The 26,640-nt window shown below is 44.1% G+C and overlaps 1 long non-coding RNA gene across 1 annotated transcript; it reads left to right on the forward strand.

The window, feature by feature from the left end:
* Positions 1-261: 261 nt before the first annotated feature.
* Positions 262-12,950, forward strand: LOC121136927. The gene is made up of 2 exons (XR_005874116.1): positions 262-415; positions 12,164-12,950. It is a non-coding gene; the product is annotated as an uncharacterized LOC121136927 (long non-coding RNA).
* The last annotated feature ends 13,690 nt before the right edge of the window (positions 12,951-26,640 follow it).

Here is a 26,640-nt window from a genome sequence, read left to right on the forward strand (position 1 = left end):
TTCATTCATTGAAACATTTAACTCTATGCATTGGTTGTATGTATTTGGAGCAGGGTTTTGTGTGAGCTACTGGTAGAAAGCAAAGCCCCATCCTACAGGCAAGAAGCAGCTGGTAGCTTGATGGAGAGCTGAGTCACAGCGCACAGTTGCCTTGTGTTGTTTTGTTGTCTGGGGAATGAGGCTAGGGCCTTGGACTGCTAGATACTAGGCAAACACTCTGCTGCCGCACTGCATTCCTATCCAACCAGCCCACAGCTCCAGGGGGAGAGACACTACATCCAGAGCATAGCAACTACACAGAGGAGGAACGCTCGCTCTGCTACTAATTAATCAAGGCTCCACTGCGCAGTATCCTAAGATGATACTGCAAGGTTGAGAGCAGAAACCTTGGAACGGGACAATACTAATAACAAAGGTAACACAACGACAAGCTCAGGGTTGGTTAGTTACTAATATATTTAAGTCTTATTGTGGAACAAGTATTACTGCATTTACTTTGTGTCTGTTGAACTCATCCAGTTCCCCCATAGAATCTAGGGATTAGACACTGTCATGTTCTGCCATTCATTCTAGGTATTGAGGCACAACAATATATTCATAGACACCAATGTTCAGGGCCAGGGCAGAACCTAGGCAGTCCAGTCTCCAGAGTCTATGCCCTGGACTTCTGTGCTGACTGAAAGTTGAGAAAGAGCCAGCAGGTGATGTGGCCTTCGGCCTCGTTTGATAGCCTAGACTTCAGAAAATGTCTTTTGGTGATGTAAATTTGAGGTCTTTAGCATTTGGTGGAATGACTGAATAAGTGGTCCAGGAAAGGCAGCTGCCTAGTACCTGTAGTGTACTTATATATCCTGCACCCCTGAATAGACTTCAATAGAAACTGTCTCACTCTATTTGGATTGCTATAACAAAATACTGAAGACTTTTATTCTCACAGTTCTAGAGGCAGTGAGGTCCAAGACGAAGGTACTGGTAGACCTGGTGTCCAGTGAGGGCTCTCTTTCTTGTAGCCGGTCATCTTCTCGATGAGTCAGTAGTCTTCACATGTGGAAAGCAGAGAGAAGAGATGAGCCTTCTTAGATCTCTTCCTATGAGGGCACTAATCCTTTTCCTGAAGGTTCTGTTCTCTTGTAAGTACTTCGAAAGTCCTCACCAACTAATCCCATTCCCCTGGGAGTTAGGATTTCAATTTATCAATTGGTGGAGACAAAGGTCTGTAACATTCCACCCTTACTTCCCCCATTTCAATCAGTGATTTCAATCACCTCTGTAGCCCTATGTCGCACCTAATATCTTTTTTTGGTTGGGGGGGGATTTCGAGACAGGGTTTCTCTGCGGCTTTGGAGGCTGTCCAGGAACTCACTCTGTAGACCATGCTGGCCTCGAACTCACAGAGATCTGCCTGCCTCTGCCTCCCAAGTGCTGGGATTAAAAGCGTGTGCCACCACTGCCTGGCACATCTAATATCCATTTAATTAGGTGTATGGTTAAGATTTTCGAAGTGACTAATTCTCAAGCAAAATTCTTCTCCAGCTGCGAACATGGGAAGTCAAATAAATTGGTGCTTCTAAAGCAGTGATTGAATGGACTGCCAATGGTTGTGAAGGGGACAACCATGGATATGCTTTAAAAGCTGATTAGTCCAGACCTGCCCAGGCAAATCCTATGAAATTTCAATGCTCAAGACCTGCCCTCTCAGCCTTCTGGAGTAGCAAAAGGCTCTTCTCAAAAGTGCTGTCCCATGGGTGTTGACAGAGGCTTCTGCTCTGTAGAAACTGAGTGTGGCCCTAATGACCACATTTTAGTCATTTTGGGTGGGGGTTGGGAGAGGGTAGGAGTTGTCTCCTGAAGGGACCATGCCCTCCTCATGTCAAAGAACCAATCAAAAGTTAGCTGGCGGAACTGTGTTACGGATCTGGATCTGGGTGTGCTTTACTACCCGAGTGCACAACAGTGACATGCAGAACATAGCAACCGCCCTGGAAGGGCCTATGGGCCATAACAACCAGCTGACCAATCAGCCCAGAGCAGGTCATCTAAGCCTGGAAGTGCAGGCACCAATCCTGAGACTGTTGGGTACCCCCTAAACACCCCCCTTACCCTGCCCTATAGGATCCCTGCCTCATGGTCTCTTGGGGTCTTTTCTCCAGCCATCTGCTTTGGTGGGTGGATGAAAGGCCTGTGCTAATGGGGTTAGCTCGTTAAACGACTACAATAAAAGACTCTTTGCTTTTGCATCAAAATGGGCCTCTTGGTGATTTGGAGGTTCAGAATTTGGGCTCAACACTTCTGTTGCCTTTAAGAGAAGCACATCCTCAGCCTTCCGGTGGGTGTTCCCTTGCCTTTTGCTGTTCCCCTTGGTGCCTGCCTGCTGTCCTGCCAGGTAATCACACCTCTCTTCCTGACTTCCGCTGAGATGCAAATGCTTCACATTTATGCTAATCTTTTCAGTAAATGGCTAGTCTGACTCCTGCTAATGTTCCTTCTCAGCAGGCTTTACCATTGTGTGTGTGTGTGTGTGTGTGTGTGTGTGTGTGTGTGTGTGTGTTATACACAGGCTGAGACTCTTCCAATCTTATCTCCTGGTTCCTCTGTCTTAACAATTCTGTACACAGGTCATTTGTATCCCCCTGCATCTTACTGTAGGTACTGAGAAGGAACCAACCTACCCTACTCTTAGCCATCTGCTGAGCTAAATGTCTGGCTGCTTCCTTTGCAATTTCTACCTTCCATCAAATGCCAGAATGTGAACAAAATTCAGGCAGGCTCTTTGACACTTTGTGACAGGGATGTCCTTCCTTTCATTGTCCAGTAACATAACATCATTCCTTAAAGACATCAGAATAGGGACAAGGCTTCTGGAGGTTACACTTCATATGTAAACTATAGCAAACTGGAGACAAATTAAGATGCTCACAGAATAGTCTGAATGAAAAAGAATAAGAACCTAAACCTCAAAGAGGACAGAAGAGGGAGGTGGCAGATCAGAGATGCCTTCGGGAGTTGCAGAAGCCTGGTTACTGATAGGTTGTCTTAGTTAGGGTTTCTTTATTTAATTGGGATGGCTTACTTACAACTCAGAGGTTCAGTCCATTATCTTCATGGCGGGGAGCATGGTGGTGTGCAGATAGACATGGTGCTGGAGAAGTAGCTGATGGTCCTACATCTTGAAGGCCAGAGGAGGTCAACTTAGATGCTGGTATCCTGGACACAGGAAACCTCAAAGCCCTCCGCCACAGTGACACACTTCCTCCAGCAAAGCCATACTTTGTAATAGTGCCTCTTCCTATGAGATTATGGGGGCCAATTACATTCAAACTACCACAGGGTGCATGTTAGAGTTATGTGTTAGAGTTTCAGATTGTGTAAAAAGGTTTGTCATCCAAACACACTAAGCAAGAATGGATTATAATCACTCTATCTGGAAATACAAGCACAGAGGTGCCGCCATGAAACAGGCATTCCATAAAGGTTGTTTGGGAACTGAAGTCATTCTACTGAGAAGGCGCCTACCTCCACTTAGCAGCATCTGACCATTGGTCTTGTCTTCTATTGCTCTATCTAGATTGCTACTTGGGATTCTTCTTCTCACAGTTTGCAGTCTTATGACATACGTGACTTCACATCTCTAGCCCATGTTTCCTGTGTGTGTCTTCCACTTCTTATACTTTCACACTGGAAAGGGAAGTCTCAAACATTTAGCATGTAGAGCCATTGTCTCTGGGAGATAACATTCTCAGTGGTTTCACTGTAAGCTAGCCAGCTCAGTCAGTTACAGACAGAGAGACTTGTCTGCCTGATACATGCAACGAATGATGGTCAGCAAAAATGTTTGCAGGGAGGCTATGGGCCTGGCAGATATTTCTGAACTTAAGCCTACCTGGAGATTGTCTGGGAAAACTACAATCTTGTGAGGTTAATATTGACTGTCAGTTTAAGAGGATCAAGAATCACATAGGAGGCAGCCTTGGGGTACACCCTTAGGGGATTATCTAGATTAAGCTAATTAAGGTGAGAAGACTGAACCCTAAAAAGTACAGCACCATTGCTTGGCCTTACAACCAATCCTAAAGGAGACAGGAACATTTCTTTGGGTCCAAATCTGCACATAAAGAGAGAAAGGTGGGGGGGGGGGACGTTGAGTGGGAGCATCCACCACTCACTGCTTCCCAGTCGCAGGAACAATGTGACCAGCTGCTTCCAGTGCCTGCCATCATGACTTCCCCATTATGCTGTGCTGTGAGCCTTCCTTTGTTAATTTGGTTTTGTCAGAGTGTTTTGGTTTTGGGTTTTTTTTTAATAGCCTCAGAAATAATTAAGATAAAGCCTTTATAGTCTGGGCTGCTCTAAGAGAGGTGTTTATTATAGGAAATGAGCAGCCAAGGATGAGATGCTAAGCGGAGGGGTTTAAGGCACATGAAGTGGGTGGCATAGGAGCACACATTCTGAAGAAACTGGGAATCGCATGCATCCCTGGAATTGAAGGGACGGCCGCTGTGGGGAAGACAATGCACAGAAGAGCATCAGAATGGCCATGGGTCACTAGAGGAACGGAGGAGTGAGGATGAAATTGGACAGGTTCCTCAACTTTTTCCACAGAGGGCCAGAGAATTCCTCTATACTCGCACAGCAATGCTTCATGCCTTCTCTAAGGCACCGAAACACCAGGACCCTGTCTGGTAGTGTCCACTGAACCCCCATAGAGCCGACTGAGGCAAGCACTGCCTCCAAGTTCATGCACATGTCCCCTGTCGAATGTCCCACGATTATAACCTGACACACAGATGGTGTTCTAGACTACTGTCTCAAGAGATTATGTATGCAACGAATCCTAAACTGAAAACAACACAAGTTTACAAATGAGTTTGGACTCTTTTTTTCTCTGGCCTTTTCCCAGCTGTTCCCTCTCCTAAGAGGATATAATTAGCAGTAAAGCCAGTAAAACTGGATTCCCCACCCCCAGTTAATCCATAAGCTGTTTCACAGCATATTGTGTGACTATTAGCAGTCCTTAAGCAATGCCCACTCACAGTTTGGGAGGCACCTTCGTTTCCTCACCCCAGTCCAAGAATAATGTCTCTGTTTTAAAAGCAGACACAATCAGTACAAATCATCCATTTTCATTAGATCACCAAAGTACCCCTTCTCAGACACTTGTTGAAGCGGGAGCTGTGCTGGCAAGTTTTATGTCACCTTGACACAAGCCAGGGTCATCTGAAATGGGGGAACCCCAGCTGAGAAGCCTCCATAATGTCCATAAGATCCAGCTGTAGGACATTTTCTAAACTAGTGATTGATGGGAGTGGACCCAGCCCATTGTGGGTGGTGCTACCTCTGGGCTGGTGACCCTAGGTTCACTAAGAAAGCAGGTAGAGCAAGCCATAAAGAGCAAGCCAGCAGCATCCTTTCATGACCTTTCAGCACCCTTTCGCCAGCTTCTCCTCCAGGTTCCTGTTTGAGTTCCTATCCTAGCTTCCTTCAGTGATGCACTCAGACGTGGAAGGGTCAGTCAAATGAACACTTTCCTCCCTGGCTTGATTACAGTCATGGTGTTTAACACAGCAACAGGGGCATAGGACTGTGTGTTCACCACAGGACTACACACTCTCTGGCTTTTTCTTCTCTGTGCCTGCGTACACTTCAGATCTCTCTTCTACCTCTAACAGTCCCCCATCGATGCGTCGTTCATAAAATAAATAAATAAAGCCAGTTTGAATTTGTCGCGTCTGCTGCGCGGCCTGTGTCCGAGAACGTGCGGAGGGTGTCGGGGATTGACAACACAGAGACTCTTTCAACGATGTAAAGAAAACTTTAAGCAGGCTCCAAAAAGGTTCAAGAAAACTTCCTAAGAAAGGCTCCCACCAGAGAAGCTTCTGCTCTCTCCTCTACCCTGGCTGGTTCTGCTCTGACCCCAGAAACTGATCTGGGCGTGGCAGAAGAGGTGGTTAGTCTTTGGACAAGGTCGAGGTCAGGGTGGTTTCTTCGGGCAGGCCTTTTCCAGGAACTTAATGCCCCCAGGCATTGTATTGTTTTTAGTAAACCTTGTCTACAGCTGCCTACTCCCAGGCAGAAGGGGAAGTGGGTCTCTGCTCAAGGTCTGGTGTTCCCACAATTCACCCCTTTTTATTTTTAAATGAGGCACTCCTGGCTTAGGTCAAGTAGGGTCACCCTCCCTTTCCCGTCATTGGGGGACCTTGAACCCCTGTCTTAGGCGGGAGGGGTCTTCCCCACAGGTGGCCCGTCATCAGAGCACCCCAACTTTAAATCATCTGTAACCAACCTTCATGGCTATCGGGATTGCCATGGGCTAGGCTAAGCAATACTTGGTTACGGATCTCTTGCCTCTGGGACAAGGCACGTTTGAGCCCGGCATAAAGCCAGAATGCCTACCGCCACTGCCACCATTTCCAGGACCCCCATTGACATAGCGCCTCTCCATCACCGTACCCATCACCAGATCTGGGCCATAACATTCTACCAGCCTTCGTCTGTTACAAGGGTAACCCACACGTGATTTACATTCTGTTACAAGGGTAACCCGCATGTGATTTACATTTACAATTTGATAAAGTTTACAATTGTTCCAAGATCTGCTCAGGAAAGCATTTAGAAAGTGCACTTGCACAGATACATTAGGTACAATCATTGATGTTACACATGTAGCATTATGAAAAATATGAACAATAGGCTTGTTGCACTATCCACAGAGCACCAATTTGTTCCTGTGGTGATGCAGTTTGTTGATTCAACGTCAGCTGATTATGCAACTTGAGTCAAAGTCTCCTTTTTGTCGCATTAGGACAAGTTGCACCTCTCTAGAAAAATACACTGGCCTAGTCGTGATTCCAGAAACAGGAACCATCAAGTCTGATATTTCAAGTGACCATGTCCTGTTCAATTACTGAAAAGAGGCTTTTGCCCCTCATCACAGTCCATACCAATGTCCAAATGTTTTAAATGGGTCCTTTTTTCTCTGTTGGCTTCACGATGAAAACTCATGGGTCCGGAAGGTTGATGCAGCAGGTCTGTTGAGAAACTGGAAATCTCGAACCGACTGTTTTCTTTCTTTCTTGGGCTCTAGATTCGATGACAGCAAGGGTCAGGAACACTGATTTAGGAGATCTCACTCAAACTGGCTTAGGTAGACTCCCATGGTCTCAGGTCCAGTTTTTCTCTGCTCCATGCCGAAGCTTTTATTCTTTTCCTACAAGAAAACACAAACATGCCCTCGACCCCAAATTAGGGTCTTCTCCACTGTTTAGTGCATGGATGTCTCCATTTGACCTGAGCAATGGTTGTTCAAGTTCCATCATGCCAGAATCTGTCTGAAGCTCACTGGCATTCACATTATAAAATTTTTAAATGAGGAGTGTATTATTTGATGAGTCATATGGGGACTGGGGACATTATTCCCCCTTTTTTATTTTCTAAAAAAATTTTTTTGAACTGTTGAAGCTGGACCATAATAGTAGAAGGATTTGTCTACCCTCCTTGGTTGACTATCTAGGTAAATTGGGATTACTACTTAGATTATTTGTAGATGTCCATTAAAAAGGACATATCCTTTGAATACTTCCCAAAAACTTCTGAAAATCACTCAAAGATTGTAAACTATACTGTGTCCAAATAACTTTTGAAAATTATTTGAAGTCTGTGAGCAGTCTTTCCCAATCTAACCTGTAGAGCTCTCACTAGCTGACAAGGCCTCGTTTGCATCTTAAATTTTTCTGTTAAAACATTAACAGACTGGCTGGATGTTCCTTTTGTCTATATTTAAAGCAATCTAGGTAGCTTCTTAACTATTTTTGAAGGGATTTAAGTATCCTTTTAATCATATAAGCAGTTCACACTCACGCATTCACAATCACATTTCATACATACCGGTGTGGCCACACCATACATTCAGAACATACATGCATCTTTCAGTCATCCTTTTTCCCTAGGTCATGATTAGTCTGTTGCAATGAAGCTTCCTTAATTGAAATCTATGTAAAAGAACAACTCCAGCCAATCCTTGAACTAAAAGGGTTAAAAAGTCCTGTATGTTCTTTATCATTCCTCCATTTGAGCTACAGTCATGGGGTACAGCTGTACCTACTCCTTGTAACTGTAGATGCAAGGTAGAGAGGCCAAGCTTTTGGCCAAAAGTTTTTAGAGATGACTCACAAAATAGAACTTAAATGTAAACAAAATTTTTCATTCCATATACCTTTGTCTTTTTCTTTTTCTTTACTTAATACCAGTACCTCTTTACTGTTACAAATTTTTTTTCACCCATTTTTTTTTCTTAAGTCAGGGTTTCTCTGTATTGTTTGAGGCTGTCAGTCCAGCCTGGCCTCGAACTCACAGAGATCCGCCTGCCTCTGCCTCCCCAAGTGCTGGGATTAAAGGCGTGTGCCACCACCGCCCAGCTTGTTACCAATTTTTTTTTTCTGTATTATTTGGAGGCTGTCTTGGAACTTGCTCTGTAAACCAGGCTGGCCTTGAACTCAAGAGATCTGCCTGCCTGTGTCTCCCGAGTACTGGGATTAAAGGCGTGTGCTGCCAACGCCCGGCTATTCACCCATTTTCAATCCAACTTTCAACCCAGGATGTTCCCTCATGCAAAAAGCCTTAAGATTTACACAATCCACCCTCCAATTGAGGGCAATCTCTGGGTTCCCCTTTTTCCCCTGACCTTAGTGTCAGGCTAAGGCCTAGAGATTTAATCCAATCCCCCCCTCCAACTGAGGGCAATCTCTCAGGGTCCCCTTTCCTGACCTTTGTCAGGCGAAGGCCTGGAGATTTAATCCGGTACCCCTAGCTTGGTACCCCTTTTTAACACATCCACATAGCCTTACTGGCTAGCCTTTTAGATCTCTCAGTTCCCCTTTACTTTCCTGACCTCAGTGGATCAGGCGAAAGACTGGAGATTTTTTATTTTATTTCTTATTTTACCCTTTTTTTATTTCTTTTTTTTTTTTTTTTTGAGACTGGGTTTCTCTCTATCCTTTTGGAGGCTGTCCTGGAACTCGCTCTATAGACCAGGATGGCCTCATTCCTTCCTATCTCTGCCTCCCGAGTGTTGGGATTAAAGGCGTATGCCACCAACATCCGGCTCTCTGAATATCATAGCAAACATCCTCCCAATCTGGGACATTTAAGCCTTCCCCAGTAATGAACCATGGGCTCCCTCGTTCAATCCATTTTAAAAGGCCTGCCATGGTTGTAGTCCCCTGTTCTTCAAGCAACTTTTTTACGTGATACTGTAATTTAAACTTCCAGGGACTATTTCCCATTGTTTCTTTTCCTATTTTCCTCCATCTGTCCCTAGCTGGCAAAAGGGACAACCCCGTCCACTTACCTCGCTTTCACGATCTCGGTAGGACCTCCAATTGTCGCGTCTGCTGCGCGGCCTGTGTCCGAGAACGTGCGGAGGGTGTCGGGGATTGACAACACAGAGACTCTTTCAACGATGTAAAGAAAACTTTAAGCAGGCTCCAAAAAGGTTCAAGAAAACTTCCTAAGAAAGGCTCCCACCAGAGAAGCTTCTGCTCTCTCCTCTACCCTGGCTGGTTCTGCTCTGACCCCAGAAACTGATCTGGGCGTGGCAGAAGAGGTGGTTAGTCTTTGGACAAGGTCGAGGTCAGGGTGGTTTCTTCGGGCAGGCCTTTTCCAGGAACTTAATGCCCCCAGGCATTGTATTGTTTTTAGTAAACATTGTCTACAGCTGCCTACTCCCAGGCAGAAGGGGAAGTGGGTCTCTGCTCAAGGTCTGGTGTTCCCACATGAATTGATCTTTGGATATGGGCACTCAGAATTGACATCAGCCAAACACAAGCTGGCTTTTGCTGCATCCTGTATGGCTTGGTCCTAGAACCCCGACTAGGGTGGCGAGGGAAAGAGGGAAGGGCAAACACACATGCAGAAAAGCAGGGGTTGGGTGGCCTGCGCTCACTCTGATGGGACAGCACCAGTTATGCAACAACAACCTGGAACCTTTGGCAATTATATGATGTACAGCACAGGGACACAGGTTAGATTATCTCTGTAGGAGGTCTCTGTATGTGAGAAGTCTCAGAATGCAGTCATCTGGGAAGAAGAAGCTGTGTTTGTACACACTGCCAACATTCCCACTCAGACCATAAGAAGGCTCTGCCATTTCCATGTGTCTGAGGCATTGGGTCCTTGCTTAGCCACACAGGACTTCATCCTCTATACACTCACTCAAAGCTTCCTGGACTCCCCACGGGCTCACAATGTCCCCATATTGGATATTATTATATTAGCTATCTGCTACCATATTAGTCCACAGTTCTTGCAGGTTGTGAGTTCAGGCTGTATTATTGCTCTGGTTCAAGGCCAGAGACTGAGATGAGCCTGCATCATCAGAAGGCTCCCCTATGGCTGGAGGATCCCCTTCAAAGTGGTTCACTCACATGACTTCTGGTTGGTGTCAGTCATTGTCTGTATGTCTCTGTGTGGCATTACTGTAGTGCCCTCACAGTGAGTGGATAGCCCCTCCCAGATTCCAATAACTTAAAGAAGAATCAAAAGTGTTGTGTTAATTGTCTGAAACCACAGTGTCACTTAAGCTATATTCTATTGGTCATGATAGCCAACCCCTGACTCTGTACACAAGAGTACTGCCTAAAAACAGAAACTTGCCGGGCGTTGGTGGCACACGCCTTTAATCCTAGCACTCAGGAGGCAGAGGCAGGCAGATCTCTGTGAGTTCAAGGCCAGCCTGGTTTACAGATCGAGTTCTAAAACAACGCAGAGAAACCCTGCCTCAAAAAAAAAAAAAAAAACATAAACTCTAGAAACTGAGGATCTCCAGGGACCACTTGGTTTCTTAGCTAAATTAAGACTTGTGGCCAGCCGGGCGTTGGTGGCGCACGCCTTTAATCCCAGCACTCGGGAGGCAGAGGCAGGCGGATCTCTGTGAGTTCGAGGCCGGGCTGGACCGACAGCCTCCAAAACAATACAGAGAAACCCTGTCTCGGAAAAACCAAAAAAAAAAAAAAAAAAACCAAAAAAACCAAAAAAAAAAAAAAAAAAAAAACAACTGCTATTTGAGCCGGTGGTGGCACATGCTTTTAATCCCAACACTCGGGAGGCAGAGGCAGGTGGATCTCTGTGAGTTCCAGGCCAGCCTGTCTACAAAGCGAGTTCCAGGACAGCTTCCAAGACAATACAGAGAAACCCTGTCTCGAAAAACCTAATCTTGCTTAATTTACCAAAGTGGGCTTAGGAACTACTTTCAGGAGTGCCATAGATGTGAGAAACTGGAGTCCTGAACAGAGTGAAAAGGGCCAAAAGTCACTGCTGTGAAAACCCTTAGGTTTCCTCTGGTGAGCCACACCTTTGAGAGAGACTGCTACAGTCAACTGTATCTGTGTTGGACACTGATAGCAGAACCTCGAGGAAGGTTCCAAGAAGCTGGAAAGAGACCCATATCAGACTTCACTACTTCTGGTCAGGATCCCAGGGTCCAGGGTCCAGGGCAGGAAGAAGTAGTGAGGAACATACCAAGAAAACAGAAGATGGACCCAGAAGGGTGTAGGACTTGAAACCCTGAAGCAACCTGCCATGCTGAGATCTAGCACTTCAGTCAAGGTGACCAAGCCAGATTCACACCCCACAGAGGACCTCAGTTCTGCCATAGATTTCTTTGATTTCATCTGCTAGACCTCTCTTGATTCACATCCAGAACAGCCCAATCAGATTGAATGAAACTAAGATTGTAGTGGTGGAGATATATCTATATGTATATCACCTATATCTATATCATCTATATATCTATAAAGCAAATGGTATGAGAGTCCATGAAAGCCCAGAATAAAGGGATATCAAATATTTATTTGGGGAATACCACACCACAATAAGGTAGAGAGCTTGGTCTTCTGCCCAGGGGCACTGGAAGTTGCCATCAGATCTCTGAACACCACACAAAAGAGAAAGCATGCCCTTCTCTCCACATCAGTCCATACATAGCACCTCAGGCCACGCCCCAAAAGAGCCAGTATCTCAAATGCTATTGTCTGAGTGAATTCCGTGTGTGTGTGTGTGTGTGTGTGTGTGTGTGTGTGTGTGTGTGTGTGTGTAGAATAAAGTTCTGTCTGCCATGAGTACTCACAGTAAATATTAATCATGAGTTGTTGCCACTAACTTTAACATGCAGCTGCTCCACACTGACAAGAATCCAAGACCTGAGTTTTGTGCTGCTTCAACAACAGAAACAGATCACTTCACCAATGAAAGGAACCTGAGCAAGGAAATCAAAGAAGGCTTAGCTTTTTTTGACATTCCTGTTAAGAGAAGGGGTTGGTTGTCCCTCCTCTTGATTCAGGAAAAGTTTGTTTTCCTTCATCAACAGATGCCATACCAGTTTGGAGCTGGCCTTTATGGGGACTGACAGTTTCTGCTTTGGTTTTTGGAGCCCTAAGCTGTCACAAGAGAAGACTGCTGGAGGTACCATGTGGAGAGGCTCTGAGAGGACATGCAGAGAGTGACAGGAGCCCAGTTTAACCCACTCCCCCGTTGTCCCCTCTTAAGCTGCCAGGACAGGGACAAAGCTACTTTGGATTCTCCCAGCAGCCCAGTGAACATCTGAATTCTACTTGTCACCTTCCTCAACTGTAGCAGAATCCCACTGAGGATTTCCAGAAATCCTGACCTACAAAAATAGACATTCGATAAAAGTGTGACTTTTAAAAAATAGAGATAAATGCATCTAACATAAATGTGGTCATTTCAAGGCATAGAATTCTCTGGCATTTAGCACTTTCAAAACTGTGCAATCACCACGTCTGTTTAATCCTCAAGTCTTTTTTTTTAATCAGCCCCAAAGGAAGCACCACGCACATCTAACAGTCACCCTCTAGGCCCTTCTCCCTCAGCTCCTGGCAACCACAAATCTGCTTTGTCTGTATGAATTTACATTAACCTGGATATTCCATATATATCAACTCTCTTGTATGCGAATTCTTTCATTTAACATTTTTGTTTTGTTTTGTTTTGTTTTGAAGCTCATCCATGTAGTAGCATGTATTAATACTTTGGGTGGCTGTGGTCTTCATTTCTAACTTTCAGGGGTTTTTTGTTTTGTTTTGATTTGTTTGTTTTTGTTTTTTAATGTAGCAGTAGATTCTCCAGAACACTTAGTTTGAGCCCTGAAGTTATAGATTTTTTAAATCTAAAGTTTTCTGACCTGTAGCCACAGAGCTGGGCTCCTCAGGGAGCCTCTTCCACATGAGTGCACTTGCCCTGTTTTTTCATGTGACTTCTCCTTTCAAAATTAATACAAAGAATCCAGGAAGCATATGCAGGTGGGAGGTGGTCTTGCCTGTCTATGAAGTACTTGCTTCAAAGAAATGGCCAGATCTAAACCCGAATGGCCCCTGGTTGGCTAAGCAACAGCCCACAGATTCCAGGTGTGCACATTAGAAAACACAGTGCTCATTTATGCATTGAAAATCACATTAGCATCTAAAGCCGTTCATGGAGCACTCGGAATGTTTTAAGTTAGAGGCCTGTAATTACAAAGTGTCTGTATTGTTAAATAGCCTCTGAGGGTCCACCCCCTAATCTGGCCACCTCTGCCACTTTACAAAGAAGCCACATGGAAGCTGGATTTGGCAGGAATGTTTGTTCACTGCTGTGCAACAAAGAAAATTAGGGAAGCCATGTGTAGACTGAACTTCACTGAGTGGTTCTGGGTCTCCTATTCCCTACCTATTTCCCCAATTCAAGGAAGATAAAGCAGCATGATGGAAACTTTGGGGTGCAACATAGGTTGATCTAGCTTGGAAGTTGGGACATCCTTGAGATCCATTTGAAACAGCCAAGCCCACCCTGGCTCAGATAAAGTCAATGCCTGATGGCAGCATCCCATAATGCTCCCTGCTTCCTGCCTGTTCTCAGTGCTAAGCTATCTAAAACAGTTTGAGAGGTCTCTGTATTTCTGCAAACTGTACCCAGGGAGACTCCGGTTGTTTCCAAAGTGCATAGAGTTACCCTAAAGCCCCCCCGAAAGGGATTTACTGGTGAACAGTCAATCAAAATCACATGCCAGTGTCATCTGATGTGACTGACAGACACCACACGCACATATGCAGAGGAGCAGATAATATTTCCTGAGGGCTTGGTCATAGTCAGCCCTTTGATGAGGAAGATAACAGAAGACAGACTGTGTTTGCAGTTAAAGCTTAAGCAAAGAGGTGACTTATTGTAAGGACATAAGGTTGCCTTGCAGTTATACTGAAGTCCAGAAGCAACAAACAAATAGAAGAAATCTAGATTAAAAAATTCACTCTCAGAACCCAAGTGTCTGTGTCACTTTTTTTTTTCTCTGCTTTTGTTTGTTTGCCATCCTCGAGTTTTCTACGCACCTTTCTGTCTTTGCTTCCAATACAGTCTGGCTGGAACAGGCAGAATTTGCCAGCCCGGGTGCTCTGCGGTGGACCTTGCCTGTGTTTGCTTTAGACATCAGTTTTCCGTATCTGTTTCTCCCCCACCCCTCTCTCCTTCTTTCTGCAGTGACAGAGACTGAACCTACTATGGTCTTGTCCATGCTATGTTAATGCTCCACCTCCGAGCTGGACACCCAGACCCACAAATTACTTTTTCAATGTAAACTGTGAGGTTTCATCCACAATCAGCAATTTTGTTCTATAAACATTTGATAATGCGGCAAGCGCAAGTCGTATGTGGTGACAACTGACTGGATCTGAATAACGTCACACTTTGCAGGGAACACAACCACTGTTCTCCAGTGCCTCTATTAGTCAGCTGGGGCTTTTCTGGTTTGTTTTAATACATGCTACACGATAAGCTCCACTAGAAGAGGGGTTTTTCACTGACTTGATTCTCATATGCTGGAGGCTTGTGGTTCCCTGCTGGGAATGGTCCTTGGAATTGATGGAAAGCTTTGAAAAGCACATTTTCCTGGCCATATTTTATAAATGCACTGTCCAGAAGTAGGGCCAAGGAATCTGCATTCTTGGAAAAGCATCATAGTTGTATAATAATAATAATAATACCGAGGGGTTTTTGTTTGTTTTTGTTTTGATTTTTCAAGACAGGGTTTCCTCTGTATAACAATCCTGGCTGTCCTGGAACTCACTTTGTAGACCAGGCTGGTCTTAAACTCACTGAGATCTGCCTGCCTCTGCCTCCCAAGTACTGGGATTAAAGGCACGTGTGCCATCACCACCTTGATGTGAGATACTTCTTAAACTTTCCCGAAATAAGTAAAGAAGCAGGAAGAAGATAGGATCGAAAAGGATAAACTGAAAAAGGGAAACACAAATTCTAAAACTTTTAAAGCAAGTATTTGTAGCTTAGTGCTGTTTATGCAATAGAGCCTGAATGTAGAGTAAGATGAATTTAAAATGGTACTGACAACGATTTCTATTATTCCCCTTTTGAAATGTCAGCTACTTTATAACTTACAAAACATTCACTTTCAGATGAATATTCAATACAATTTCCTAAGAATGTCTAATTATTCAGTAAGATCATGTAATGACCCTACTCTTAAAACATACTTGGGTGAGTAGAAAACACTCAGTAAATAAGAAAAGTTAAGCTAAAAATTGAATTAGCCTGGATTGTTTTATGCAGGTTTGAGTTCAAACCCCACTTTCTTCTAGGCTGAACATTGCTGTTCCCACTGTATTATCTTTCTTGGCCATAGACTTTTTTCTCTTTCTCTTTCTTTTTCCTCCATTCTCCTCCACCCTGATCATTTTCTCCCTTACACTCTTTTCCACCCTCTTTACCCAAGAGCCGTCCCTTGCCATTTCTGTGTCTCCTCTGCACACCTCCTTGTCTTCACCGTGCGGTCTGCTGTGAAGAGCCTTCCCTTCCACACTCCCCGGCTACTTACCTCTCTGTTTAGCACGCCCTCTGCATTGCACACATCTTCTCATCCCCATCTTGCAGTGCCAGACTAAGCAAGGATTTGTTTACATCACTTAGCAAAATCTAAACCGAGGCACATGGAGTTTACATAACTCGGCTGTAGCCACACAGGCATTAATGCACAATGAAAGCAACCTAATACAAATTTAGGTAACTCCAAACATGATGCTTTGACTGCTACTCCTGGCTTAGTCAGGGTGGTGGCCTGATTTTATCCTCTGCCTGAAACAACACAGAAAAGAGAGGTGAAACACATCAAACAATAGTTTCAAGACACTAGAGGTAATGGTTAATAGTTGATCAGTTTGACTGCATTTGAAATAAACAGAAATATGCCTCTGGGTGTGACCAAAGGTGTTTCTAAAAAGATTTCACTGAGGTGGGAAGACCCAGGATATGGGTGGTACATTCCCATAGGCTGGTGTCCCGGACTCAGTTAAAAAGAGAAGTGAGGTAAACAAACTCAACTCTCTCTGCTTTCTAAGGCAGATGCCATGTGACCTGTCTGTCACCTCACCCTCCTTCTGCCTTGACTCACCCTACCACGGTGGTCTCTACTCTCAAACTGTGACTTAAAACAAACCTTTCTTCCTTAAACCACTCTTCAGAAGTTTTGTCATAACAAAGAGAAAAGCAACTAATGTATTAGGTGCTGGGTAGCAAAGGTTAGTGATTCTGGAAAGATGAAAATAAAATGAATGAGAGCCCCCATAATGCTACCTTAAGACGGCCTCTGGGCCATGACTCAGGGAGTGAAACTGAGTGTGCTGACCTTCTGGAGTCAAAGTGACAGAAAGTAAAGTCTGTCAATACCCAGTACATAGTTCAAAGAACAAAGTCTGAGGGAAGAGAGAGGTGTACAGAGAGAGAACCCTAGGAATCTACAGAGAGAAAATTGATCCAAATACTGAATATAGTAAGGGAACCACCCAAAAATTAAGAGAGAAATGGCCCCTTAACTGCTTACCCACCCAGACTGTGTAATCCGCAGGGCACTGACTAGCGTACTAGGGAAAGTCTTTCCTGAGTAGTGACAAATATTTAGTCTTGGATTAAACACTGCCCTCACCACACTTCACATGGAAGCAAGGGCCAAAAGAGTCAAACTATTTCCAAAATAACTTCAGCTCAGCATAAAGCTTGATAGCACAGGATCATCTATCACCCAACAAGATACATCACAATTCCTGATGTGTGCCACCCAAGCAAAGATTACTGAGCAGGCAAAGACACAGAGAACTCCAGATGTGGCCATTCATGCCTGTACTGTGAGTCATTTTCATTTCGTCTTCGGGAATGCTTATCTCTGGAATATCACCATCCACAGTGAGAGAAAGGAAAACTGTGTGTTAGAGTGTCGGTGTGGCTTCACTAAGTTTCCAGGGGGACCGCCTACACACGGGCTAGAATTAGCTCTTTCATTCACATGTTGCAGCATTTACCTAGGTTAAAAGTCTCCAAATGCCTGGGTACTTCAAGCAAGCAAAAGTCAGATAAAGACAATTGCTAGCACTAGTTATTATCATCAGTCTGGTGAGAAAACAAAAATAACAATAAAAAAACATGTGCAAAAACAAACTATTTAGCTTAAAATAATTATTTGGATTACTTGGAAGATAGAATAAGCATCAATTACTCTAACCCATTACAAGACCCATTACTGAACGAATATATATATAGGAATCTATGAGGTACTTTTTCTTATTTATTTTGAATGCGGGTGGGAGTGTCAGATGTGCAGGTGAAAATACAGGACCACTAGTTCCTGTTGAGCCACCGAGAAACTACTAGATGGATCGTATTTGGCCTTACTGTAGTTTTTTTTTTTTTTTTGGTTTTTTTGTTTTTTGTTTTTTGTTTTTTTCAAGACAGGGTTTCCCTGTGGCTTTGGAGGCTGTCCTGGAACTCGCTGGGTAGACCAGGCTGGTCTCGAACTCACAGTGATCCGCCTGCTTTTGCCTCCTGAGTGCTGGGATTAAAGGCGTGTGCCACCAATGCCTGGCTTACTGTAGTATTCTTGTTACCCCGTCCTTTGACTGCAATTATCTTTAAAAAACAAAACCAACCAAACACAGCAACTCTCTTCCAGCATTTGGACCACTGGAGCCAGAGGGGTTTTCTTCTGTGTCATGCATGCTTATTATTTGTTTGTATGTGTATGAGTGCTGTGTGTGCCTGGCCCCTGAGGCCAGAACAGGGCGTTGGATTCCTGGAGCTGGAGTTACTGACAGTAGTTGGTTGCCATGTGGGCACTTGGATTTGCCCATCTGGGGCCACAGTGTGGCCGCAGATGCACTGCTGTGTCTGAGTCTTTACACAGTAATGAGATCTGAACTCAGGTCCTTATGTTTGTGCAGTATAGGTACTTCACACACTGAGCCATTTCTCCAGCTCAATAGATATACTTTTGAATTCTAAAAGTTATAGCACTATTGAGCACATATACTTTATTTTGATGTGCACAATATATTATTTAATGCCTGGAGAATAGAGAATGGAAGCCTTTAAAAGAAAATTTTTTAATGGGGGGAGAGGAAAACTTGTCATTATCCGACGAAATAGAAAGTTATTGGTATGCTGAATCAGTCAGTGTTTAGGCTAAGCCATTGGGCTTAGTATAGTCAATTTTTAAGGAAAAATGAAACATTTACCAACATACAATGCTTGAAATGGGTTGTTAAAGATTCTATTGAAAAGACAGAGTATAATTGTAGTGCCTCTAATGTTTTCAGCACTCTGAAAATTTAACTCTTACTATGTACATAAGTCTATTTATTCAGTCACATGCCTGGTGTCTAGGCATATTTTAGGAACATCTTATGTGGGGTTGGACAGGGATACTTATTGTAATCTCGGAAGTGTGTCCATAGTCAGATCATCGTAAGGTCCCCTTTTAGCTACAGTCCTCTTTCACTGTCTTCGAGATACCTGCTATCTGATGCAGGGTTGCTGCCCAGAGGCCATCTCAATTATCAGTTACTTTGGGCTTGTACAGCAGGAAACTTTTCTTGGCCAAGGGGCTTGTTTTGTGCTTCCGGTCTACAAAAGAAACTATGCTTACCTAACTTTCCAAATCTCTATGGTATCTGAGATTACAGCCAATGCAGCTGATGGCCTAGCTGGCACTTGCAAGCTCCTGATCGTGTTAAAATGACCTGTCCTTCTCATGTCCCCAACACCATCATTGTCAAGTTGTCTGAGGTCTTGTAATCACACTGTGTGTGTCCCAACAAACTAAGCTCTAGTCCTATCTATTGTGATCCTGCAAGTTGGTAGGTTCATTTTCCTTCCACAACAACTCATAACATCGCTGTATGACATGGAAGGGGGTCAAGGCTGGCTTGACTTCTACTTCTAAAAACATCCCTGCTAAGAGCTACAGTGTAGGGGAGAGCAGTGGGGAAGTGGCTGTGTCTGTGAGACAGAACTACAGCAACCGCAGGGGAGGGGCGGAGGTGTGGTGAACAATCTGGCTGTTCTCTCTTGAGTTATTTTGTAGCCAGAGCTGCATTAGGGAGGCATTTTAGGAAGCTTTTACAAGCAGGGAAAGAAAGATTCATTGTCCTCTTACAGTGTGAGCAAGCACCTGCCAGAGCTCGGCCCTGCCTTCCCCTTTCAATCATGTTGGGAGAACAGAGTTGAAAGGCTTTCAGGAGTTCTGAAAAGCTACCCGAAAGTGAGATGCAACCCATCTTGCAAAACTGAAAAGTTTCCTTTCCAGATGTAGAGATGCACTTTAGCTCCCTAAGAGGACCGATCGGTCCTCCTTCCAGACAAGGAGTTGATCAAGCACAGTGAAGGGTCACCTACAACTCGGCATTTTTTCACAATGCTCCCAAAAGTGCCTTGACCACAAGGGCACACCGTGTATGCATGGCAAATGAAATACAAGCAGATGTTGCCGTGGTTTGAATATGGCTGTCCCTCTGAAGCTCGTGTTGAAACTGGATTGTTGTTGGGAGTGTATTGGGAACTGCAGCCTTCGACAGATATTGAAATCAGTGAACAGATTCATATTCTCACAGTTCTGGGTTCTAGATTAATTACTCCAGTTGTTGTTGCTGGGTGTGGTGGAGCACACTGTTAATCCCAGCACTCAGGAGACAGAGGCAGGCAGATCTCTGTGAGTTTAGGGCCAGCCTGGTCTACAGAGTGAGTTCCAGGGCAGCCAGATTATAGAGAAATTCTGTCTCCAAAAACTTCAGAAAGGACAGGTTGTTATGAAGCCAGTGCAGCCCAGGTTTGCTCTCTTCTTTCTTTTTTTTTTTTTTTTTTTTTTTTTTTTTGGTTTTTCGAGACAGGGTTTCTCTGTGGCTTTGGAGGCTGTCCTGGAACTAGCTCTTGTAGACCAGGCTGGCTTCGAACTCACAGAGATCCTCCTGCCTCTGCCTCCCGAGTGCTGGGATTAAAGGCGTGCGCCACCAATGGCCGGCTCTCTTCTGCTTTTTACTGTGGCTGAAGCAACATGAGTCTGATCAGCATCAAATTCTCAGCCTCCCAGCCTTCAGGACAGTGAGCCAAAGTGAACCTCTTTTCTTCATAAATGACCCAGTCCCAGGAATGTGATTATAGCAACAGAGGTTGGATTAATACAAATACCTCCAGAGATGTCTTTGAATGTTTAGAAGTGATCAGTCTGGCGTAATACCAAGAAAACAGTTATCTTTCTTCCCCATTGTCAATACAAGAAAATTCACAGTTTAAACAAATCAAACTCTATCTAATCAGGAAATTTCTTCCTGAGACCTGAAGAATGCTTTAAGCCCCAAGTAGAACCCAGAGCCTCTGGACTACAGTATCTCTAGGCCGACATCCCTGCTTTAGATGTTGGGGCTTCTCTTTCACAGGATGTTCCTATTTTCTTAAGAAATTTAGGGCACATAGAGACTGTGGTTTTGCCCAGAACATCAAGCTTGATTGCCTGACATACTGAACAGACTCCTATTCACCCTTCAGTGCCCAGGTGCCACCTCTTCTGAAAGCCCTCACACACAGTACTACTTCTACATTCAAGCCTATTACTGCTCCCTTTTGTTGGAATGTATTTTGGGTGTTATAGGTGAATCAGTGAGTAGCACTTTTTTATTTCAAGGGTTACTCCTTTCAACTGACTTAGGTGCAGACGTAGTTTAGTCCGTAAATGCTGGTTGGCTTGAACTGAATGATAATAGAGATTTTTTTTAACTTATGAATTTTAACTACACGGAATCTTGTGAATATATAGAATAGCTTCATATTTGGTTATACATTTAACAAATAGATTTTATTAAAATGTTAAAATCACATGAAATTGGGATGCCAGAGCATCCTAGATGTATGGCCATATGGTTTTAAAGCTGTAAATATCAGTAGCTTGGCTTTATCTAATTTGACAAAGTGAGGTGCTCATTGGTATTGGAAAGAAATGTCAAACAAAAGCATGGCAGCAGCAGGGGAGAGGGGGTGTTTAAATTCATTTCAGCTGCCAAAGGAAAGAGATTTACTTTCAAGTGGTTTGTTCTCTTGCAGGCCTAGTCTTGTGTCACACAATAATTAGTTTACTACCTCTGGGTGCTGTTTGAGTCCTTTTTACATAGGTACTGAACAATTTACTTTAAAAATGTTGTGTAAAAACCATTTGTTAGCCAGGCATTGGTGTCGCAAGCCTTTAATCTCAGCACTCGGGAGGCAGAGGCAGGCGGATCTCTGTGAGTTCGAGGCCAGCCTGGTCTACAGAGTGAGTTCCAGGGCAGGCTCCAAAACAATACAGAGAAACCTGTCTCAAAATACAAAAAAAAAATTATAAAGAATTGGTAATTAAAGATTTTCCTGAGAAACCCTGTCTCGTAAAACAAACAAAAAAAGATTTTCCTAAAGTTTAAATCAGAGTCTCAGAAAAAGGAAGAGGACCGTTACAACACAATGCTTTAGGGTCTGAGATGTAGCTCCATTGGCAAAGGGCTTGCATAGCATGCAGGAAGCCAGAGGTTCCGTTCTCAGCATCACCGAATACCAGGTATGGTGACACATGCCTGTAGTCGCAGCACTCAGGAGCATAGAGGCAAGAGATCAAAAGTTAAAGGCTATTCTCTGCTACTTAGTGAATTTGAAGCCAACTGGGCTAAATGAGACTGCATCTCAACAAAATAGGACAAAACCAAAAATATATTAAAAGTAGTAAAATTACTGGGGTTAAATAAATGTGGAAGTTGAGAGGTTGCTAAATCTTTTTTTTTTTTTTTTTTTTTTGAGACAGGGTCTCTCTGTATTGTTTTGGAGACTGTCCTGGAACTCGCTCTGTAGACCAGGCTGGCCTTGAACTCACAGAGATCCGCCTGCCTCTGCTCCCGAGTGCTGGGATTAAAGGCGTGCGCCACCAACGCCCGGCGCTAAATCCTTTTAAATTGAAGAAATTTCAGATTACTTTATTAGTTCAATTGTTTACTCAGCAAGTTTACATTGAGGCTCACCAAAAATACTGCCATGCTTAGGAGGATACCCCTTGAAATGATGTCCAGCAACTTAAAAAATTAAATTTCCTGGGGCTAGAGAGATGGCTCAGTGGTTAAGACCACTGGCTGCACTACCACCAGAGGACCCGGGTAGAGAGATGGCTCAGTGGTTAAGACCACTGGCTGCACTACCACCAGAGGACCCGGGTTTGATTATCAGTTCTCACATGGCAGCTCACAACTGTCTGTAACTCCATTTCCAGAGGATCAGATGGCCTCCTCTGGCCTCTGTGAGCACCAGGCATGTGCATGGTGTACAGACACACATACAGACAAAACACTCATATACACACAAAAAATTAACTGTATATATTTTCGGGGGGGGGTGTTTGAGATAGGGCTTCTCTGTGTAGTTTTGGATCCTGTCCTGGAACCCACTCTGTAGACCAGGCTGTCCTCCAGTTCAGAGATCTGCCTGCCTCTACCTCCTGAGTGCTGGGATTAAAGATGTGAGCCACCACCACCATAAAATTTCTTCTATAAGACTTATAGGAAAATGCTTCAACTCCTTGTGGTTGGTGGGGCATGAAATAAGTTGTAAAGTAAGATGGCTAGAGTCTAACTGTATCCCAGGTGGATTTGATGAATTCTGACATTATTCTCTTAATTGCACATATCACAACAAGCAGAACTTAATTCACAGAGGAGCCCAGGTATTATCAGGAGTGGTATGGGCAACTTTCAGGTCTCATTGTGTGCTTGTAACGAGCTGAACTGTGACAAGAACAGGCACAAAGTGCCCACAATCTGGCTTACTTCTGAGTTTTAGTCTTTGTTTTTAAGAACTTCGGAAGGATAACCGACAGCGGCTATTCGTCTAAACCAACAAACCATTGGTATAAAAGCAACATTCATATGTGCTTTTTATATCTGCAATAAAACAAGTGAGCCACCAAGTATCAATTATGGTTTCTGCTTTACTGGGCTTGTAAAAGAATGAAGTGTGTGCATAGGAAGATAATTAATAACAGAGCTTTGTGCAAGGGGATAAACACTGCACAGGCTGCAAGATCACCGTTGTGTAGCACAAATTCTCTTTGGACTTAATAATAAAAACTTGGAGTCAGCTATCAAAAGCTGAAGGATCAGACAAGCAGAGCAGTCAGCCACTAGAGTTCTTACCTCTACCAACGCTCAGACTGCATCCTCAGACTCACTGCTCCCCCAGACTGCCTCCTCAGCCTGACTGCCCTGCATATATTCCTCTCTCTGTCCAGCCATACGACTTCTGTCTCCACCTCCCTAGTGCTGGGATTAAAGGCATGGGATCCCAAGTGCTGGGCTCACCTTTGTGTGAGCTCTGTGTCTCACAGAGATCCGTCTGCCTCTGCGCGCCACCACTGCCTGGCTTCTACGACTAACTAGTGGCTTAACTCTGCACTCTGACCTTCAGGCAAGCTTAATTTGTTAGATCATAAAATATCACCACAGAGCTGGATACTCGGGTTGGGGAAACGGGGAAGAAAACTTTACCAAGGCCGCGAGTGAAGGAACCATCCGCTTTGGGGAAGAATGGGGAGAAGGGTTAGCACAATTCAGGTGGAGCGAGATGGAGGGATGGGGAGGGGTTACTGGGAAATGATTGCCTGGGTTTGCAATCCCACAGAACAGAGATCGCAATCTGGAGTCTGCTGCTTGATTTGGATTGTGGAATGCATTATCTGCTAGAATATTCTTTGAACATTGAAAAATGATGAAATCTAAATCCAAATCTGGATTTCTGATATTCTCTAAAAAGTCAGAAAGTCTGGTAGCAATGGCCTACATTTGCCTCACTGCTGTAGGCCCAGATGGCCACTCTCCTTTGATGCAGTCTCCACCTGGCCCAGGGTTTGTTTGCTTCCTCTGTCTTGTATTCGCATGTGTTTAATTTTTATGTATATGTAGTTGTATGTCTGTGTGGTGTATCCATGTGCTCATGTGCAGGTGTATATTCATGTGTATTCATGTGTGTGCCCTATGTATGGAAGCCAGGGTTGACACTGGTGATATCTCATTGCTGTTCACCTTTTTTTTTTTTTTTTTCTGAACCTGAAGCTCAGTGTTTGGCTGGGATGGCCAGCCAATGAGCTCCAGGGATCCACTCGTCTCTGCCTCACCTCCTGCTCTGTTGTTACAAAGGCACACTGAGATGCCTGGCTTTTTACATGGGTGCTGGGTATTTAACTTGTCAGGGTTCTGTTGTAGTAGCAGACACATCCCAGTTATTGGAGACTTGTATCTACAGAGTTTTATGTCTCCTTTTTATTGCATGTTACCCTAAGTGTGTTGTGGCTATGCTTCACATACCTTCCTCGCTTTGAGATACAGGAGAACCTGCAGCCTTGACTGTTCTTTCCCCATGATGGGGCACAGAGCAGGGAGGACAATGGCAGAACCTTGAGAGTGATTTTCAACCTTTACACAGTCATGGCACCTGTCACTTCTGATAATACATTTGGTCAAAACCTGTCACATGCAAACTCTGTTGTCAGTAGCTTGGGAAAACAGAATCCTACCATGGGAATGCCTATCAACTAATTAAGGACATATAACACAACCTCCAACAGTATTTGAATATGTTCCTTTTCTGCTTAGAAAATCTTTTGCGATGCAGTAGGAATGAGAACAGGAGGCTCTTGAATATTAACTTAAAGCTCTGGGAGGGACAGAAAGTTCCACATACACATAACGAACACCAAAAGAAGTTTTTGTTTTTGTTTTTGTTTAAGAAAGGCACAAGTCCAGCATCAGGGCTTCACATATCATCTCCTAGGAGCATGCGGCTGACCTGGACAGAGGCTGACAGACGGCTGAGGAGGAAAGGGTTGGCTCCTTTGCTTTGCCCCCGTCTTTATTTACAGCAAAGGACAGAACACTTTGTCACCTAGGAAACAACCAGCAAAGGCGTCCAGTAAAGCTGTAAGAAATCACTGTCTGTTCTCTCAGAGGCCACTCGGGCTAAGTAGTGGGGTGGGGCACCCTGTCACTCAACTGCCCTGAGTGCTGGGTATTGTGTAATCAGGCAGGTGACTTCAGCTGCAAGGAAAAGCTGTTTGGCCTTTGGTGGCTACAGCTGACAGAATAATGTGTACCTTCTTGCCTTTTTGTATTCAAAAGTAACACTGACACCTGAGAAGAGGGTGGCCACAATGTCCTAGCCTCTGACCTACACTGCGGACAGGATAGTCTCTGCACTACCTAGTCATTCTTCACAGTTGACACCACAGTGAACGATTTTGTAGCCCTTACTCTGAATAAGCTGTAAGAAGCAGATGGATTTTGCTATCATTCTCAAAGGTCATTTGTATGTCACTGCTTACATATTAATTACTAATCTTATCTTACATTTTAATACTAATTTGCACACAAAGTGTACTAATAAAAATTCCAAAAGCTGAATGTAGTCCCATCATGGGCTGGAGATTCTATATTAGTTAAAACATTGGTTATGATTATTTCTGTGTATCTTGAAGGTTTGATCTCTCATGTCATGTTTGTTTGTTTGAAATGAGGTCTCACTATGTAGCCCTGGCTGTCCTGGAAATCACTTCATAGACAAGACTGGCCTTGAACTCATAGAGATCCACCTGTCTCTGCCTCCCAAGTACTGAGATTAATAACATGGACTTCCACATCTGGTTTATATCATGTTTGATATTGTACTGGCATATCCAAAATATTCTTGACCTTTGAAATACAGGTTGCTCTTGGACCCCAGATCGACAGCTGGGAGGCCAGCATAGGACCTATCCAGACCCCCTGAATGTGAGAGTCAATGAGGAGGCCTGGGCTACCTATGGGGTCCTGAGCAGTGGATCAGTGTTTATCCCTCGAATATTAACAGACATCGTGTGTCCATAACACAAAGAGGGATGCTCTCTCTGCCTGGATTCTTAGGGAAGTGCCTGGACCCTACCCTGAATGAAATGGTAGACTCTAGATATCCCCTATGTGGAAGGAATTGGCAATAGGGTGGGAGGATGGGGGGAAGAGGGGAGGTGTGGGAGGAGGGAAGGGAGAGGGAACTATTGACATGTAAAACAAGCTATTTAAAATTAAAATAAAAAAAGAATGCATTATATGTCTCCAAAAAAAAAAAAAAAGAAAGAAATACAGGTTTTGTTTTATTTTGAGACAGGGTTTCTCTCTCTGTAGCCTGGCTATCCTGGAACTCCCTCTGAAGACCAGGCTGGCCTCAAACTCAGAGATCTGCCTGCCTCTGCCTCCCCTCCTCCCCTAGGATTAAAGGCGTGTGCCACCA

The sequence above is a fragment of the Mesocricetus auratus genome, unplaced genomic scaffold, assembly GCF_017639785.1.
Source record: "Mesocricetus auratus isolate SY011 unplaced genomic scaffold, BCM_Maur_2.0 Super-Scaffold_100676, whole genome shotgun sequence".
Taxonomy (NCBI): domain Eukaryota; kingdom Metazoa; phylum Chordata; class Mammalia; order Rodentia; family Cricetidae; genus Mesocricetus; species Mesocricetus auratus.